This window comes from Convolutriloba macropyga, chromosome 4 (assembly GCF_964194025.1).
Source record: "Convolutriloba macropyga chromosome 4, txConMacr16.3, whole genome shotgun sequence".
Classification (NCBI taxonomy): Eukaryota; Metazoa; Xenacoelomorpha; order Acoela; family Convolutidae; genus Convolutriloba; species Convolutriloba macropyga.
In genome coordinates, this window is record NC_134471.1 from 26,167,463 (window position 1) to 26,188,421 (window position 20,959).

Sequence of the window (20,959 nt, forward strand, 5' to 3'; positions counted from 1 at the left end):
CTCATTTCTAGTCGACTTGTTGCCAAGTCGCATTGAGGAAAAGTCTCATATTTTGTTCCAAAAAGTGCCGGTTAATCCTCTTAGTATAAATTTCATCTGATGCCATTTTGATTTGGCTATTAGTGGTTTTCAAAAAATGGACAAGAGTTTTGGACGTAATTAATATTTGTAACTATTTGATTTTCATTGCCGTCTTTTTGGTAGTCATATTATGGTAGCCACAGGTCTTATAGGCCCTTTAGAGTAGATTGTTTTACTCTTTCAGTAGTTTGTTGAACGATGTGTTGATATGTTAATTTTTTTTATCTCTTCCTCATGTGGTAGACAATTAAGTGAAAAATGTAGATGAGCGGGGTGGGAACTTAATGTGCGAGCGCACATTACCGAGCCTCCTTGTTATTATTTTAATCTCTTATGTTTATACTCAGGAGCAATTAGCTTGATTTTGATATTTTGGCCTGAAAATCTCAGCGCACTGGTCTATTTTCTCTATGTTATGTTTTGTGAAGTTCAATTACTCAAATTTGAAATGAACATTTGATCATTTTTAAGTAGTTGTCAATGGGAGCGAGTTCATTTGCAAACAATAGAAGCCGAACTAATAGTACTTCTGCAAAATAAAAACAAGCTTCGAGACCCATCTTCAAATACAAAAAGGTTAATTGTTTTCTCTGAAGCACTTTTCAATTAGACCTGCATACAGATCAATCTTTAAGATTTAACCTTAATCTAACCTGAATTTTAGGATAATTAAAACACTTGTAACTCTTCAAGGGAATTTTCTTTTTGGGGCAGCAAATTTGCAAATTTTTAAATAATTCTAGTGCTTTATGTTAGTGTCATCTTTGTAAACAATTGTTAAACTGACTTACGGTTTTGTTGGTTGTAGCTGACTGCCCAGAGTATTTCAGTACTGAACCTGCATATTTCAACCTGCATCTACAAGCTACGTAATGCCTGGCTCTAGTGAAATTTGGCATTGAACTCATATTTTTATGAAGAAATCAATCAATCTGCGTCGTTGATATAATCTACTGATACTACGGAGTTTAGTGGTTACACGCAGAGTAAGCCTTGGACATGTTCGAAACGCGTCGACGAAAATTGGTCGCATTCTACACAAGAGGTTTTTAATTCTTTTCTGAACTCGACCGATATTGCAGAACATTTTCGAAGATTCTGCTGCAGATCTCACTTCTGCTGATACCCAATCAAAACAAAAAACTTGAGAACTGTCAGATGTTTCATGAAAGTTTTAATTGCGTTTAGGTAAGTCAGAAATATTTAATTCGGTGTTTTCCTCATTGAAATGACAAAAAATTTCAGCAGAAAAAATCTTCAGAAAGCGGACTGTTTGACAAATTTGACCAAGTTATCGATAAGAAGAAACGATAAAAAAAAATGTGGTAGGAGCGACTACAGACCATTTTTCCCAGCAAGCAGCAATTCAAAGTTTTCAACAAATTCTAAATTGTATTCTTGATCTTCTGGTTTTCAGTGTTAGCAGTGAACATTATTATGCATTTCTTTTCACACCTTTTCCAGTACAAAAAAATAATTGTCCTGTATGGGCTTTTTGGGTAGGTGGCCCAAGGCAGGTGGGCTTTGCAAACGTACATTTTTTGGCGAGCAATTTGTTGAACACAGCATTAATCTCAGTTGATAGACGAACTCGATTATAAAAATTGTGCTCTTATTATATCGGAAAAAAAAGAAGATTTCCGACTGCAGTTTGACTTCTAGACTAAAGGTTTGCATGAAATCTAACTGATCGGAGCACTTGACTTCACTTGTTCGGATTCTTCCACGCCTTTGCATTGACACCAGGTCAGCTGGTAGAAGCATTTGCGGAACTTCTTATGAGTTGTGCAGATAGTCTCCAGTTTCATCTGAACAATTTGATCTAAGCATGCTGATAAATCTATCCTCAAGAAAATGAGCCCTGACTCCGCATGGTCAGGGTCTACATTGAATTAAAATCAAAAATAAATCAAAATTTTTTAGAAGTTATGTTAACTAAACTGACAGTAGTATTGCTGAAATTGAGGAAAACTGGAACTTTCACAGAGATTTTTTATTTCGATTTCGCCAAACAATCTTTTTAACGGTAATTTAGCAAAATAAGATTATCAGGCGACTAATTAAAAAGATCATTGGTCAAAAAGATCATTTAGGTGGTATTGATATTTTCTCAGCTTGGTTTTTCGTTGCTCAATAAGTTTGTTAATAAATATGCCGCAGGAGAATTTAAGAAATTCTGACCAAAATATAGCAGAAATTTTTTCAAAGATATCTCATTTTGACTGAACGAGTTTCGTTAATTTGATAGCTTTGAAATTTGATTGATAGTCACGAATATTTTGGAGTTGCTGTCGTCCGCGTATAATGCATAACGTAGTTTTATTTTAGCGTTTTATTTTTCAACAACTTTCTTCGAATGCCTGTAAAAAAATTTTGGTGACCAGTAAAATTGTATCACACTGTGCTCTCAATTATTGAACTGACGCCAAAGTTTCGTTGCAACAGGCACTCACACACGTTGCAGCTACTCTCAGGTTGTTGGGAATTGACAGCTTTTAAGCACAAAACTCACCGATTATGGAGCATTAGTAAGAATATATTTGCATTACAGTTTGATGGTCTGCTTAATTGTTGTGGCCGTGGTGGCTTTAGCAAAATTTTGTTTTAATATTTTTGCGAAAGTTTGTATCAGGGGTTTTATGAGTACAAGAAGCAGTCTCATCTTTTTCATCTTCGGTCCTCAACAATCACCCAATGTGGTTCTATGTATCTTCACACGGGGCCAAAAAAAACAAGCAAACAGAACTGAGGTATCTTAAAAAATGCAATTCGACCACAAAATAGCATGCAGACGAAGAGAAAAGACATAATGAGTTAATTTTTTATGGTATAAGTGGAACATATTTTGTTTTGTTTAATTTACACGAGTTCAGACATCAGGACAGCTTCCAGAAGCATGATACTAGACGGTGCAGAAAAACAGTGTCCCCAGGTGTAATTGGATCTTTGAGTGTATACTCATTGTCAAAAATATTTTTCACACTTTTTAGAGATAAAATAACAACAATTTTGCTTCCAAGATTGATGAAGGCAACGAGTGAAGCGAACTCAATAGCCATTTGGATGTAGATTGGAGCCGCCCAAATACCTCAGAATCAAATTTGAGCGAAAATCGATTTCGTAACAGTTCCAGATACAAATCAATTACAGACTTATTTAAATGAAAGATGCCCAAACAAACACTCCCTGATGCCGGAACGAACTCAAATAAGCACGCAATTTCTTTGAAAAACCGATGCAAAGAAATTTAGTGGACCTCAAAATAATTGTGGGTTTTTATTAGATTAAATACTTCGAGCACATGCCATCATGCCGAAGCCAGGCAAAATAATGGTTTCAGTAGATAGGAACCTCAAAGATGCTGAATTTTGCAATAGCTGAAACAGGAAAACGCTCGAGGCATTAGATGATCGGACACAGCGATTGAAAAAAAATATTAGTTATATAAAACTCATCAGAAAATTCAGAACGCAAAGGATAGTAGAGTCACCTATTACAACTCAAGTGGAGTAGAAAAAACGGAGAGATTGTGCAAATCAAAATGAAACATCGAGACAGGACAACGCTACTCCGAGTAACACTAAACCACATGATTAGCTATCGTCATTGAATAATAGTACACACTGCAGTACCCCGGGTCCTTTGCGAACAAGCAGTGAAAGAGATGACTTGGTACCTACAAAGATTTTTGTCATTTGATTTGATGCAAAGAGCTACTGAACAGAAGTGGTAGGAGACGAAGTAAAGTAGCCACTAATTTTCCTGATTTCTGTGAAATGTTAGAACACGTTTCATTCTGAGTGAGGGTACCGTTGCAAAGTAGGGCAATGTGATTTAAAAAACAGACACAATTTTTATTTCGAAAAGTGGCGCAAACGAAAAAAAATATCAAAGCTCTCCAAGCTATCGAGACTAGGGACAAGCTCAGATTTTAAACAAAAATGACCTCCGTCCTGACAAATAGGCTTGCCACGTGAATCTGAGTTGCATTGATCTTCTGCACACAAAAAATAAACATACCTTATGTCCGGGTATTTAAGCTAGAGAAACTTCTTAAATTGAGAGTGTGTATAAAACATGTTTGCGTCAGAGTTTTCAAGATTCTACTGAAATGTCCCCCATTTTTGTCGAATTTCAATCAGACTTATTCTCCACTCCTTGCCTACAAGCAAAACAAATCAGACTGGGTAGAGTTCACAAGAGCTTTTAGTTTGAGTATAGCCAGTTCACTACTAATTACTCCAAATTCATACAATAGGTTTTGTTTCACTTTTGTAGCTTTGTTAGGTTTCGAATCAAAAAGATAAAATTTCGCTCTTTTGAGACATTTTCAATTAGAAAAGTCGTTTGAACATGACTACGAGGGCAGTTTTTGATGGGGCCAAAAAATCGACCAATTTTGCACCCTTCTTTCATGGGTGCTAATCAATGCTCTGCCTCCCATCCATCTCAATTTGTAGCTTGCGCTGATTAATATAAATTTCAAGAGAAACTCAGAACAGAGTTTGCTCTGAGTCCAAGGTGCTTGACTCAGTGCGAACTGCTTAGACTATACGCCTAGCTAACCGCCTCCAACAGCTCTGGGAGTAGTAATACAGGGACGCCAAAAGGATGTTGCGGAAAGCTTCTGTGCACTGGATTATTAAACCTCCTCCGAAGGTGTTTCTCTTGGAATAGCACCCAAAAATCCCCATAAAGCAAAAAATGCTCTGTGTGTCACGAAAGAAGTTTTAATTAGACATGAGCCAAACGGTATATACTCTTCAAAACTATGGAGCCCTAAGCTAGTTATCTGGTCTTCATGGCTTGGAATTTTCTGCACTTTAGGTCCGCGTACAAAACATTTATTAGTCCTTTCAAAGGACTATTGCCCTTAAATAAAACAGAAGCCTGACTATTGCCAGTTTAAACATATGAAAAAATTATGGTGTCAGTTTTCAACAGGTAACATGACGAATTGTATTGCAAGGAGCAGATTAAAAAAAACTGTCAATTATACAGAATAATGAAATTGCCAATTTAGCCTATAACAAGTAATGCGATTTATAACCAAAGTTCCTCCCGAGTGATAGACTTTTAAAAGGTGTCAGAATTGCCATGTGAGCTTGATGGTAAGCTAATAGTCACCACTTCAATGTAGCCCGAATAAATTAAAAGAGTCCCCAATAAAACCAGACTTTGAGCTCTACCACAATGAATGATTTTCTAGCTGATCTCGCTTGGTTTTTTTGCGATAAGGGTAAATCAGTTCAGCACCGATCCAGAGCTTCACTTGGAAACAACGCTTCAGTGCTTTGTGATGTACTTGTAAACTCGCCATGCACAAAAGGTAGATACGAACGATAGCCAGAGTCAAAAAATCAAATTAAATCGTTTTTATTATCAGAAAAAAACGTGCCCCGGATTCTTTTCCTAATATGCCATTCAAAAAGAGGTTTTAAATGCGGCTACACACAAAGACTGTAAGATCAGAAAGAAGTTTCAATTCTTACAGGTTTCCAGTTTGTTGAATTATAATTTCTAATTGTGAAGCTAGCTGTATTTCAGCTAAAACAGTAGGAACTTCGGCATGGGAAAGTGGAATATTGCAAAGGCAATAAAATTGATGAAACTCAACGCTCGCCAGAAAAAGTGAGCTCCATTCTCTACTGTGTCACGAAAAAAGTTTTAGTTAGAAATTAGGCGAACGGTATTCAACTCTTCAATGTGTTGGAGCCCAGATGGTCGCAACGCCAACAATCTGATCTTCTTGGCTTGGGATTCTTTAGTCTTGAAGTCTGCTTACAAAATATTTTTGAGTCCCTCAAGGGAGCATTGCCCTTAAATTCTTAACAGAAGCTTGAGTGTTCTCATTTTTAATATACGAAAAAACTTTTTTGTCAGCTTTAAAAACATAACATGAACAATTTGTATTGCAAGAAGCAAATAGAAAAAAAACAAACTGTCAATTAAATAAAACAATGAGACTGCAATTCTCGCATATAAAAATTTTTGGCAATGTATAATTAAAGTCCTCCCGAAATATAGATTTTCTAAAGGTATCAAAAATTGCAAATGAGCTTTATGGTAAGCTTATAGTCGTCCCTTCATTGTAGCCCGAATAAATTAAGCGAGCCCCGAATAAAACCAGACATTAAGTTCTACTACGAAGAATGGTTTTCTACCTGACCTCGCTTGATTTCTCCTGTTTACGTTTTTGTGCAGAAAATTGACGAGAAAATATGCAAAGTAAACCCAAGTTTTAAGTCTGTTTGATTTTTTTCCGTTTTGACCTCAGGACATTAAATGAGGGAAAAAAAGTGGGTAACCTTTGATTTCAAAAATTTTGAAAACTGAGGAGCTTCAATTTATTCAATATCGTTAGGATAGTATTTTGTTAGCAGCAAAAATGTACATTCTAATGTTACTTTTTCCGAAAACCTAGTTATTTTGCTGGAGAGCCTCCATTTCAAATGGGTTATCGGACAACTGTATGTTTACAGCCAAATTGAGTTTATGCAGGAACATTTTCACTGTTACATATATATTAAAAAACGCTACAATGTTGTTTCTTCATGTAAAATTTTGCTATTCGTTTTTTTATCAAATTGGTTTTATGATACAAAAAATTTACTTCCAATGTTTTGAATTGTTTAGTAAATGTTGCTTTTTCTGAAAAAAGACCAAAAATGGGCTAAATAATTGAGCTAAATTGCTGCTGCTGAAACAAATAAGACACTTATTGGGCAATACAAAGATTCATTAGTCGTTTCAAAAGACTATTGCCCTTAAATTTTCAACAGAAGCCTGACAATTGTCAGTTTCATAATCTGAAACAAATTATGTTGTCAGCTTTCAAAAAGCAACATAACGATTTTCATTGCATCAAGCAGATTGAGAAACAAACTGTCAATTGTGTGAAAAATTGGAATTGCCAGTTCTGTCTGTATAAAGTAATGCAATGTGTAACCAAAATTCCTCCCAAGTTGTAGATTTTTCAAAGGTATCAAAAGTTGCCACATGAGCTTGATAGTAAGCTAAAAGTCAGCCCTTTATTGTAGTCCAGAAAGTTCAGAGAGCCCCCAATGAACCCTAGACATTGATTTTTACCACAAAAATTGTTCTTCTAGCTGATATTGTTTGATTTCTCTATGATAAGGGTAAATCAGTTCAGCACAGATCCGAATATTCACTTGGGAACAAAAGCATCAGTTGTTTTTGTTGTAATTGTACAATTCGCCCTACACAAAAGGGAGAAAAAAACGATAGTTAGATTTAAAAACTCCGTTTACAACATTTTTTTATCAGGAAAAACGTGCCTAAAATTGTTTTCCTAATAATTCATTCAAGGCAAATTTTAAATTACATACACAAAGACTGTAAGATCAAAAAGAAGTCCAGTTTCCTACAGGATTCCATTATGTTGAATTATGCATACTAATTTCAAAGCTATATTTACTTGAGCTAAAATAGTAAGGACATTGGCCTGGGAATGTGAAATATTGCAGAAATATTAAAATTGCTTAAACTTGACGCGCGACACGAAATTTTAGCTCCATCGTGACATGACAAAAATGAAAGTGTTTTTCTAATGCTTTTATGGGGACAATATTAAAGAAACATCAAATCGTCCTCATAAGTATTCCACGTTTCACAAAATTAAGTGTTTCAGAAAAATGTTGATTAGATCTGAGAAATCATTTTCAAAGAGCAAAAGTCTTGTGAGTGTTCTTCAAAATTGAGACCAAAAATTTAACTCAAAATAATTATCGTTCAGTTCATATTAAATGGTTTTACCCACTTTGAGCTGGGTAGCTGACTGATAATTTTCTTTTAATCTAAGTTAACATACTTGAAGTATTCTGAGCGGATCAATTCCCATCTTAAAATTCTCATCATAAATGTCTTGTTTATGGTGGTATGCACGAAGTTGCCCACAAAAAAATTCAGCAAAACGAACCCAAGTTTTTGTTCTGCTGGCAGTTTTCTTCTCTCTTTTAACCTCACGCTCTTATTGAGGAAACATTTTTGAGTAATCATTGGTTTGCAAAATTATTAAAAAACTGACATTTTCAATTTTTTTAAATATCGTTACGTTAGTTTTTAGCTGCAAAAAGATATATAGTTCGCCCTACACAAAAGGGAGAAAAAAACGATAGTTAGTTTTAAAAAATCCGTTTACAACGTTTTTTTATCAAGAAAAACGTGCCTAAGATTGTTTTCCTAATAATTCATTCAAGGCAAATTTTAAATTACATACACAAAGACTGCAAGATCAAAAAGAAGTCCAGTTTCCTACAGGATTCCATTATGTTGAATTATGCACACTAATTTCAAAGCTATATTTACTTGAGCTAAAATAGTAAAGACATTGGTCAGGGAATGTGAAATATTGCAGAAATATTAAAATTGCTTAAACTTGACGCGCGACACGAAATTTGAGCTCCATCGTGACATGACAAAAAATGAAAGTGTTTTTCTAATGCCTTTCTGGGGACAATATTAAAGAAACATCAAATCGTCTTCATAAGTAATCCACATTTCACAAACTTAAGTGTTTCAGATAAATGTTGATTAGATCTGAAAAATCATTTTCAAAGAGCAAAAGTGTTGTGAGTGTTCTTCAAAATTGAGACCAAAAATTTAACTCAAAATAATTATCGTTCAGTTCATGTTAAATGGTTTTACCCACTTTGAGCTGGGAAGCTGACTGATAATTTTCTTTTAATTTAAGTTAACATACTTGAAGTATTCTGAGCGGATCAATTCCCATCTTAAAATTCTCATTATAAATGTCTTGTTTATGGTGGTATGCACAAAGTTGCCCACAAAAATGCATTAAAACGAACCCAAGTTTTTGTTCTGCTGGAAGTTTTCTTCTCTCTTTTAACCTCACGCTCTTATTGAGGAAACTTTTTTGAGTAATCATTGGTTTGCAAAATTTTTAAAAAACTGACATTTTCAATTTTTTTTAAATATCGTTACGATAGTTTTTAGCTGCAAAAAGATATATTGTAATGTTACTTTTTCCAAAATTTTATTTGTTTTCCTATACAACTTGATACATAACGGAATGTATTGAAATTTTTGAGATTAGGAAAGACTTGACGAGTGTTAGATTTGTTTAATTGCATTTCTATTCGAACTTCTAATTTAAATGGGTTATTGAAAAACTGTAGGTTTACAGTCAACTTGAGTTTATGCAGGAACATCTTCACTGTTACCTATACATTGAAAAATGCTACAAAGTTTATCTTTTATAAAACTTTGTTATTCGGCTTTTACTAAATTGATTAGATGATACGAAAAATTTACTCTACTTCTTTTGAATTGTTTCATTTTGTCACTTTTCAACTGTGTCATTTTTTCCTGAAGACAACTAAAATGGGCATATAATTGAGCTAAATTGCCATTTGTTAGGCAAATAAGACATTAGTTTAGCGGTACACAGTCTTATGAGCTCTTTCAAAGGATTATTGCCCTTAAATTCTCAACAGAATCCTGACTGTTGTCAGTTTCAATATATGAAAAAAATTATGTTGTCAGCTTCCAAAAAGTAACATGACAATTTTCAATGCAAGGAGCAGATTTAAAAACAAGCTGTCAATTTTGTGAATAATAGAAATTGTCGGTTTTTTCTAAAAAAGGTAATGCAATGTGTAACCAAAGTTCCTACCGAATTGTAGTATTTTCAAAAGTATCAAAAGTTTCCACATGATCTTGATGGTAAACGAATAGTCAGCCCTTCACTGTTGTCCAAAAAAATTCAGAGAGCCCCCCATAAACCCTGAATTTGTTATCTTGCACGAATGAAAGTCTTTTAGTTGATCTCGCTTGATTTCTCTGTGATAAGGGTAATTCAGTTCAACACAGATTTACTGCTTCACTTGGAAACAAGGCTTCAGTAGTTTTTGTTGTAATTCCACAATTCGCCATGCAGAAAATGGAGATAAAAACTTTATTCAGAGTAAAACAAATTCTGTTTTCAATATTTTTATTAATACGAAAACACGTATCCTGGATTGTTTTCCTAATAAGCCATTCGAGGCGATTTTTTAAATGCAACTACACAAAAAGACTGAAAGATCAGAAAGAATTTTGTTTTTTACGGGATTTCGATCTGTTGAATTATACACACTAACTTTAGATCAATCTGAATTTTAGCCAAAATGAAAGCAACATTGGTTTGCAAATGTGACACATTGCGAAAACATTAAAATTGTTGAAACTCAACGCACGCCACGAAGTTTGAGCTCCATTCTCTGCTGTGTCTCAAAAAATTTTTGCGTGAGACATGAGGTGACCGGTGCTCAACTGCTCGAAGTGTTGGAGTCCAGATGTTCTCTACGCAAACAATCTGGTCTTCATGGCCTGGGATTCTCTACTCTTAACATCTGCTTACAAAGTTATGAGTCGTTTCAAAGAAGACTCGCTTTTGGTTCTCAACAGAAGCTTGAATGTTGTCAGTTTTATCATAAGAAAAAAACTAAAATAGCAACTTTCAAAAAGTAACGTGACGATTATCATTACAAGGAGCGGATAGAAAACAAACTGTCAATTATATAAAATAAGGAAATCGCCAGCTTCACCGATAAAAATTAATGTAATGTATAACCAAACTTCCGCCCGAGTCATAGTTTTTCCAAATGTATTAAAAATTGCCATATTAGCTTGATGGTAAGCTAATAGGCTCCCCTCAATTGTAGTCCGAATGATTTAAGTGAGCCCCCAATAAACTCAAACATTGATCTCTACCACGAAAAATGCTCTTTTAGCTGATCTCGCTTGATATTTCTGTGATAAGCGAAGATCAGTTCAGCACAGATCCAAATTTTTACTCGGAAACAGAACTTCAGTGCTTCGTGTTGTAATAGTACAACTCGCCAATCACAAAAAGGAGATTAAAAAATAGTCAGAGTCAAAAAAAGCTGTTTACAACGTTTTTATTATAAGGAAAAAAGTGCCCCATATTATTTTCCTAATAAGCCATCCGAGGCCAGTTTTTAAATGAACCTACACACCAAGACGGGAAAACCAGAAAGAAGTTCCGTTTCTTACAGGATTCCGATCTGCTGAATTATTGATATAAGTATTAATAGTACCTGAAATTCGGGTAACATAGTAGGGACATTAGTTTGGGAACATGTAATATTTCAAAAACATTAAAATTGTTGAAACTCAGCGCACGTCAAAAAATTTGAGCTCTATCGTGGCATAACAAAAAATGAAACTTTCTACCTAAACCTTTTCTGAGGACATCATTGAAGGAAACGTCATTCCGTCTTCAAAAATACTCCAGTTATTAGAAAATTAATCGTTTCAGATCTCAGCAGTCGTTATTCGAACAGCAAACGTTTGGTAAGTGTTCTTCAAGATTAAGCCCAAAACCGCTACTCAAAGCTATTATCGGTCAGCTTTTGTTCAATTGTTTTACCACTTTTGCGCTACGTAATTGACTGATATCTTTCTGTTGGTTCAATTACACTGACCTAAAATATTCTGGGCAGATCAATTCCTATCTCAACTGCTATGGTTTTGACAAAAGTGTGCAATTTTTGGTTTTTTTGTCATATCTTTTTCTTTAAAGATTGTGTGCAGAAACTGGCCAAAAAAATTGCAAAATTAACCCAAACTTTGATCTGCTTGAGGTTTTTTCTACCTTTTAACCTCAGGGTCCAGATGATGAGAAATATGTGAAAAATCATTGATTTCACAAATTTGATTTAAAAAAGTTGACACCCCCAAATTGATTTAATGTCGTTACGAAAGCTTTCAGTTAGCTATATAAAGTCACGTTATTTATTCCAAAATATTAGTTATTCTGCTGGACAACTTGTTATATATCTCGGAACGGGTTGATAAACTGTAGCTAAGAAGAGACTTGAAGAGTGTTAGATTTGTTTACTCGCATTGATATTTGCATTTCTATTACAAATGGGTGATTGCAAAATTGTATGTTTTAGTCAACTTGACTTTATAGATGAACAATTTCACTGTAGACTATATATTGAAAAATGCTCAAAAAATGTTCTTTCTTACAAAAAATTTGCTATTCGGCTTTTATTAAACTGATTTGATGATACGAAAAAACTACTCTACCACTTTTGAGTTGTTTGGAAATCGTTGCTTTTTTTTCTTAAAAAATGAAGAAAGTGGTCTTATTATTAAGCTAAATAGCAGTTCTTTAAGCAAATATGACTTTATTTTGGCGGTACAAAGATCTAAGAACAACTCAAAATTGTCAAAAATGAAACTATTCTTCAAAATTCACAAAAATTATACTGTAAGTTGGAAATATATCTCGGTGCTACAATTTAGCAAGAAATCTATTGTTTGTCTCGACAATGAACTGCTGAGAGCTGAGAAATCCTCTCTAAAAATCCTCTCAAGAAATCCTCTTATGAAATGTGATATAGGGTCAAAAAACTAACAGTGGAAAGCGGAAAGCATTTGAACTGCTCGAAGTGTTGGAGTCCAGATGTTCTCCACGCAAATAATCTGGTCTTCATTGCCTGGGATTCTCTACTCTTAACATCTGCTTACAAAAATTTATGAGTCGTTTCAAAGAAGTTTTGCTTTTGGTTCTCAACAGAAGCTTGAATGTTGTCAGTTTTATCATAAGAAAAAACTAGGTTAACAACTTTCAAAAAGTAACGTGACGATTACTATTACAAGGAGCGGATAGAAAACAAACTGTCAATTAGACAAAATAAGGAAATCGCCGCCAGCTTCACCGATAAAAATTAATGTAATGTATAACCAATCTTCCGCCCGAGTCATAATTTTTCCAAATGTATTAAAAATTGCCATATTAGCTTGATGGTAAGCTAATAGGCTCCCCTCAATTGTAGTTCGAATGATTTAAGCGAGCCCCCAATAGACTCAAACATTGATCTCTACCACGAAAAATGCTCTTTTAGCTGATCTAGCTTGATATTTCTGTGATAAGTGCAGATCAGTTCAGCACAGATCCAAATTTTCACTCGGAAACAGAACTTCAGTGCTTCGTGTTGTAATAGTACAACTCGCCAATCACAAAAAGGAGATTAAAAAAATAGTCAGAGTAAAAAAAGCTGTTTACAACGATTTTATTATAAGGAAAAAAGTGCCCCATATTATTTTCCTAATAAGCCATCCGAGGCCAGTTTTTAAATGAACCTACACACCAAGACGGGAAAACCAGAAAGAAGTTCCGTTTCTTACAGGATTCCGATCTGCTGAATTATTGATATAAATTTTAATAGTACCTGAAATTCGGGTAACATAGTAGGGACATTAGTTTGGTAACATGTAATATTTCAAAAACATTAAAATTGTTGAAACTCAGCGCACGTCAAAAAATTTGAGCTCTATCGTGGCATAACAAAAAATGAAACTTTCTACCTAAGCCTTTTCTGAGGACATCGTTGAAGGAAACGTCATTCCGTCTTCAAAAATACTCCAGTTATTAGAAAATTAATCGTTTCAGATCTCAGCAGTCGTTATTCGAACAGCAAACGTTTGGTAAGTGTTCTTCAAAATTAAGCCCAAAACCGTTACTCAAAGCTATTATCGGTCAGCTTTTGTTCAATTGTTTTACCACTTTTGCGCTACGTAATTGACTGATACCTTTCTGTTGGTTCAATTACACTGACCTAAAATATTCTGGGCAGATCAATTCCTATCTCAACTGCTATGGTTTTGACAAAAGTGTGTAATTTTTAGGTTTTTTTGTCATATCTTTTTCTTTAAAGATTGTGTGCAGAAACTGGCGAGAAAAATTGCAAAATTAACCCAAACTTTGATCTGCTTGAGGTTTTTTCTACCTTTTGACCTCAGGGTCCAGATGATGAGAAATATGTGAAAAATCATTGATTTCACAAATTTGATTTAAAAAAGTTGACACCCCCAAATTGATTTAATGTCGTTACGAAAGTTTTCAGTTAGCTATATAAAGTCACGTTATTTATTCCAAAATATTAGTTATTCTGCTGGACAACTTGTTATATATCTCGGAACGGGTTGATAAACTGTAGCTAAGAAGAGACTTGAAGAGTGTTAGATTTGTTTACTCGCATTGATATTTGCATTTCTATTACAAATGGGTGATTGCAAAATTGTATGTTTTAGTCAACTTGACTTTATAGATGAACAATTTCACTGTAGACTATATATTGAAAAATGCTCAAAAAATGTTCTTTCTTACAAAAATTTTGCTATTCGGCTTTTATTAAACTGATTTGATGATACGAAAAAACTACTCTACCTCTTTTGAGTTGTTTGGAAATCGTTGCTTTTTTTTCTTAAAAATGAAGAAAGTGGTCTTATTTTTAAGCTAAATAGCAGTTCTTTAAGCAAATATGACTTTATTTTGGCGGTACAAAGATCTAAGAACAACTCAAAATTGTCAAAAATGAAACTATTCTTCAAAATTCACAAAAATTATACTGTAAGTTGGAAATATATATCGGTGCTACAACTTAGCAAGAAATCTATTGTTTGTCTCGACAATGAACTGCTGAGAACTGAGAAATCCTCTCTAAAAATCCTCTCAAATAATCCTCTTATGAAATGTGATGTAGGATCAAAACACTAACAGTGGAAAGCGGAAAGCACTTAAAGTAATTAAGTGGAAAGATCAGTTTACCCTTGATTCATTCATAATTTATTCAACAACAATGGAACCTAACTATGTGGGGGGAGGAGGGGAGCTGTATAGGGGTAACAGTGCAATATGTAACTGTTCGGTTACCAAAAATTGTATCAGTTTTTTCTTAATGAAAACAAACGCAAGCGTCATGGCTCGCCTCCGGCGTTGTTGTCAATCAAATTATCTCTGTGATTTGTTTAACTTGACGGCGAGGCCATTTTGGTTTGATATGTGTTAAGTGTTGGTTAGGGGATGTTTCTTGGCTGGAAATTGTTGCATTTTTTTTTAAAAAAAAAAACAAAAAAATGGGCTCAAAATTTAACTAAATTGCAGTTCATTAAGCAAATAAGAGTTTAATTTGGCGTTAAAAATATCAAAGAACAACTCAAAAATGTCAACTATGAAACCATTTTTCAAAATTCCTATCAATTATACTGTAAATTTGAAACATATATCGGTGTTCTAATTTACCAAAAAATCCCTTGTTTGCATTGAAAATTAACTGCTGAGAGCTCAGAAATGCTTTCTAAAAGTCGTCTCAATAAATTCGTGATAAAGTTAAATTGGTTAAAAACGATAGTCAGAGTCAAAAAATCCAGTTACTCTGTTTTTATCAAAAAAATCATGCCCGGGATTCTTTTCCCAATAAGATATTCGCGGCAAGTTTTTAAATGCATCTATACAACAAGACTGTGAGATCAGAAGGAAGTTCCGTTTTTTACAGGATTCCGATCTGTTGATTTATACATACGAAATTAAAAAATAGCATTTTTTCAGCTAAAATAAAAAGCAACATTGGTTTGGGAAAGTAAAATATTGCCAAAAACATTAAAACTGTTGCAACTCAGCGCACTTAACAAAGTTTGAGCTCCATCGTTACATGACAAAAACGAAACTTTTTGTCTAATATTTTGTGAGGACACTATTGAAGGCAACATCACTCCGTCTTCAAAAATTCACCAGATCAGAGTTGATTAGATCTGAGCAGTCTTTTTTCAAACAGCGAAAGTTTGGTGAGTGTTGTTCAAAGTTAGACCAAGACCTTAACCCTAAATTTATAATTTTTAAGTTTCTCGTCATTAACTTCTGGTTTATGATTGTGTGCAGAAGATGGCAGTGAAAAAATGCAAAATAAAGCCAAAACTTGGGGATGGTTGAAGTTTTTTTCTTCTATTCACCTCAGGCCTCTAACTGAGGAAAAACATGTGAATAATCATTGATTTCACAAATTTTTAAAAAAACTGAAACCCTCAGATTTATTTAATGTCGTTACGACAGTTTTTAGTTAAATTTGTAACGTTACTTATTCCAAAAATTTAGCTAATTTGTCGGACAGTTTAATACATCTCGGAATGGATTGATAGCTTGTAGTACAGAAATGATTTTTCGATTGTTAGATTTGTCTACGTGCTTTTCTATTTGAATTGCTAATACCAATCGGTTATTTGACAATTGTAGGTTTATTGTCAACTTGACTTCATGCATGAATGTTTTCACTGTTACCTATATAATTGAAAATGCTCCGAAGTTGTTTTTCATATAATAGTTTTGTTTTTAATGAATTTGTTATATTTAATTTGTTTTGTTAAATTGATTAGATGATACGAAAAAATAGCTCTATCTCCTTTGAGTTGTTTGGTAATTGTTGCTTTTTTTTCCAACGGTGAATAAAGTGGTCATATAATTAAGCTAAACTGGGGTCCTTTAAACAAATAAGGCTTTATTTTGGCGGTACAAAGATCAAAGAACAATTCAAAATTGTCATATATGAAATTATTTGTCACAATTCCTGTCAATTATACAGTAAATTTGTGATATATATCGGTGCTCTAACTTAACAAGAAATTTATTGTTTTTTTTCGACTATAAACTGCTAAGGGCTGAGAAGTCTTCTCTTAAAATCCTCTCAAGAAGTCCTTGATAAAGTTAAATCAGTTCAACACAGATTCTGAGTTTCAGTCGGAAACAATGCTGCAGTGGTTTGTGTTGCAATTGTACATTTTGTGATGCATAAAAGGGAATTAAAAACTATACTCAGAGTTAAAAAAATCCAATTACACTAATTGTATTATCAGGAAAAACGTGCACCAGTTTTCTTTTCCCAATAAGCCATTCGAGGCAATTTCTTTCAGAAGGAAGTTCCGTTTCTTACAGGATACCGATCTGTTGAAATATATACACTAATTTAAAAAATAGCTTTTTTTCAGCTAAAATAAAATGGAACATTGAAAGTAAAATATTGCCAAAAACATTTAAACTGTTGAAATTCAGCGCACGTAGCAAAGTTTGAGCTCCACCCTGACATAAGAAATACGAAACTTTTTGTCTATTGTTTTTTTGAGGACACTATTGCAGACAACAGCACTCCGCCTTCAAAAGTTGACCACTTGTTACAAAGTTGAGTGTTTCAGATCAAAAGTGATTAGATCTGAGCAATTTATTTTCAAACAGCAAAAGTTTGGTGCATGTTCTTCAAAGTTAGAACAAAACCGTAACCCTAAGTATGTAATTTTTAAGTTTCTCATATTAAACTTCTGGTTTATGATTGTGTGCAGATGATGGCCGTGAAAAAATGCAAAATAAACCCAAATCTTGGGTCTGCTTGAAGTTTTTTTCTCCTTTTTACCTCAGAACTCTAAATGAGACAAAAATTGAATAATCATTGATTTCACAATTTAAAAAGAACTGAAACACTCAAGTTTATTAAATACCGTTACGATAGTTTTTAGTTAGCTGTATAAAGTTACTTTGTAGCGTTACTTAATCCAAAAATGTAGTTATTTTTCTGGACCAATTAATACATCTCGGAATGGATTGATAGCTTGTAGCTTTGAAATGAATTGTCGATTTTTAGTTTTGTTTACTCACATTTCTATTTGCATTTATAATACAAATGGGTTTTCGGACAAATGTAGGTTTTTAGTCAAATTGAACTCATGAAGGAATGTTTTCATTGTTATCTATATGTTAAAAAAAAGCTTCAAAGTTGTTTTTCATATAAAAATTCTGTTTTTATTAAATTTGTTAGATTAATTTTTTTTAATAAATTGATTAGATGATACGAAAAAATAACTATCTCCATTGATTTCTTTGGTAATTGTTGCATTATTTTCTTTAAAAAAGAATAAAGTGGTCTTATAATTAAGATAAATTCGGGTTCCTTAAACAAATAAGACCTTATTTAGGCGGTAAAAAGATCAAGGAAAAACCCAAAAATTGTCATTAATGAAACTATTTTTCAAAATTCCTGAAAATTATACAGCAAACTTGAAACATATATCGCTGCTCTAACTTTGGGAGAAATTTATTGTTTGACTCGACAATAAACTGCTGAGAGCTGAGAAGTTTTCCCTAAAAATATTCTCAAGAAAACAGTGATAAATTAAGTCAGTTCAACACAAATCCAGAAGTTTGTGTTGTACTTGTACAACTCGCAATGCATAAAAGGGAATTGAAAACGATAGTCAGAGTTCAAAAATCCAATTACACTGTTTTTATTATCAGGAAAAATTCTGCCCAGGGTTCTTTGCCTAATAAGCCAAACGAGTTAAGTTCTTAAATGCATCTACACACCAAGACTGTGAGATCAGAAGGAAGTTCCGTTTCTTACAGGATTCCGATCTGTTGATTTATACATACGAAATTAAAAAATAGCTTTTTTTCAGCTAAAAAAAAGGAACATTGGTTTTGGAAAGTGAAATATTGCCAAAAACAAAAAAATTGTTGAAACGCAGCGCACGTAACAAAATTTGAGCTCCATCGTGACATAACAAATCAAAATTTTTTGCATAATGTTTTTATGAGGACACTATTGAAGGCAACATCACTCCGTCTTCAAAAGTTCACCACTTGTCACAAAGATAAGTGTTTCAGTTCAAAGTTGATTAGATCTGAGCTGTCTTTTTTCAAACAGCAAAATTTGGTGAGTGTTGCTCAAGAGCAGACGAAGACCGTAACCCTAAGTATGTAATTTTTAAGTTTTTCGTCTTAACCTTCTGGTTTATGATTGTGTGCAGAAGATGGCAGTGAAAAAATGCAAAATAAAACCAAGTTTCGGGTCTGCTTGAAGTTCTTTTCTCCTTTTAACCTCAGGACTGTAAATGAGGAAAAAAATGTGAAATTTCATTGATTTTGAAAAAATTTTAAAAAAATTTGAAACATTCAAATTTATTTAATATCGTTTTCATCGTATTTAGTTAACTGTAGATTGTTATTCTGTAACGTTACATTTTCCAAAATTTCAGTTATTTCGCTGCAAAACTAAATACATTTTGGAATGGATTGACAGCTTGTAGCTTAGAAATGAGTTGGCAATTGTTAGAATTGTTCACTCCCATTTCTAATTGACTTTCTAATACAAATGGGTCATTGAACAATTGTTGGTTTATAGTCAACCTGAGTTCATGAAGGTATGGTTTCACTGTTACCTATATATTTAAAAATGCTCCAAAATTGATTTTGATATAATACTTTTGTTTTTATTAAATTTGTTAATTTAAATTTCATTTAATAAAATGATTAGATGATACAAAAAAATAGCTCTATTTCCTTTGAATTGTTTGTTAATTGTTGCATTTTTTTCTTGAAAAGTGATTAAAGTGGTCTTATAATAAAAGGTAACTGGGGTTCCTTAAACAAGTAAGATTTCATTTTTGCGGTAAAAAGATCAATGAACAAAACAAAATTGTCATATATGAAACTATTTTTCAAAATTCTTGATAATTAAAAAGTAAATTTGAAATATGCATCGGTGCTTTAACTTAGCAAGAAATTTATTGTTTGTCTCGAATATAAACCGCTGAGAGCTGAGAAATCTTCTCTAAAAATCTTCTCAAGAAATCCGTGATAAAGTTAAATCAGTTCAACACAGATCTAATGATTCAGTCAGAAACAAGGCTGCAGTGGTTTGTGTTGTAATTGTAAAACGATAGTCAGAGTTTCTTTCAAGATTCCGATCTCTTGATTTATAAATCTTAATTTAAGAACAAGTCGTTTTTCAGCTGAAACATTAGGAAATTTGGCTTTGCAATGTGAAATATAGCGAAAACATTAAATTGCTGAAACTCAACAAACGCCACGAAGTGTGGGCTCCATTCTCTGCTGTGTCATAAAAAGAGCTTTTATTGGACATGAAGCAAACGCTACTCAAATTTTCAAAGTCCTGGAGCCCAGTTGTTCTCTACGCTAATAATCTGGTCTTCATGGCTCAGGATTTTTCCTCTCAAGGTCTGCTTACAAAACTTTTCTGATATTTTTCAAAGATGTTTTACCCTTAAATTCTCAACAGAAGCATGACTGTTGTCGGTTGAAATATATGAAAAAATTATGTTGTCAGCTTTCAAAACGTAACATGACAACTTTTTTCTGCATGGAGCAGATAAAAAAGTGTAAAAGATATAAAATAAAGTAATTGCAAGTTTCACCTAAAAAATTAGTGCGATGTATAACCAAAATTCCTCCCAAGTCACAGATTTTCCAAACCTATGAGAAAATTCTATATGTCCGTGATGTTAAGCTAATAGACACCCCTTCATTGTAGTGCGAATAAGTTAAGAGAGCCCCCAACAAACCCAGCTATTGAGCTCCACCACAAAATTGCTTTTCAAGCTGATCTCAGGTGATTTCTCGGTGATAAGGGTAAACCAGTTCAGCACTGATCTAAATTTTCCAACGGAAAGAAAACTTCAGTGGTTTTTGTAGTAATTGTACAAATCGCCTCAAATAAAGGAGAGATAAAAACAATATTCAATATCAAAAAATTTTTACTTCGTTACCGTTTCTATTACCAGGAAACATTTGCCCAGGATTGTTTTCCTAAAAAGCGATTTGAGGCGAGTTTCTTAATGGCAATTACACACCAAAACTGTAAGATCAGAAATAAGTTCCGTTTCTCACAGGTTTCCAATCTGTTGAGTTATAAATGCTAATTTTAAAGCTAGCTATATTTCAGCTAAAATAGTAGGGACCTTGATTTGTGAATGCGAATTAATGCAAAGAGATAAAAATTGTTGAAACGCAAAGCACGCCACAAAATTTGAGCTCCATTGTGACATGACGAAATAATAAACTTTTTTGTCTAACAAATTTCTGAGGACACTATTGAATGAAACATCACTCCGTCCTAACAAACACTCCCCTTGTCTCAAATTTAAGTGCTTCAGAGCAGCATTTTTTCAAATATCAATAGTTTGTTGAGTTTTCTTCAAAATAAAACCAAAACTGTAACTCAAAGCTATTATCGTTCAGTTCATGTTGAATTGACTTATCCAT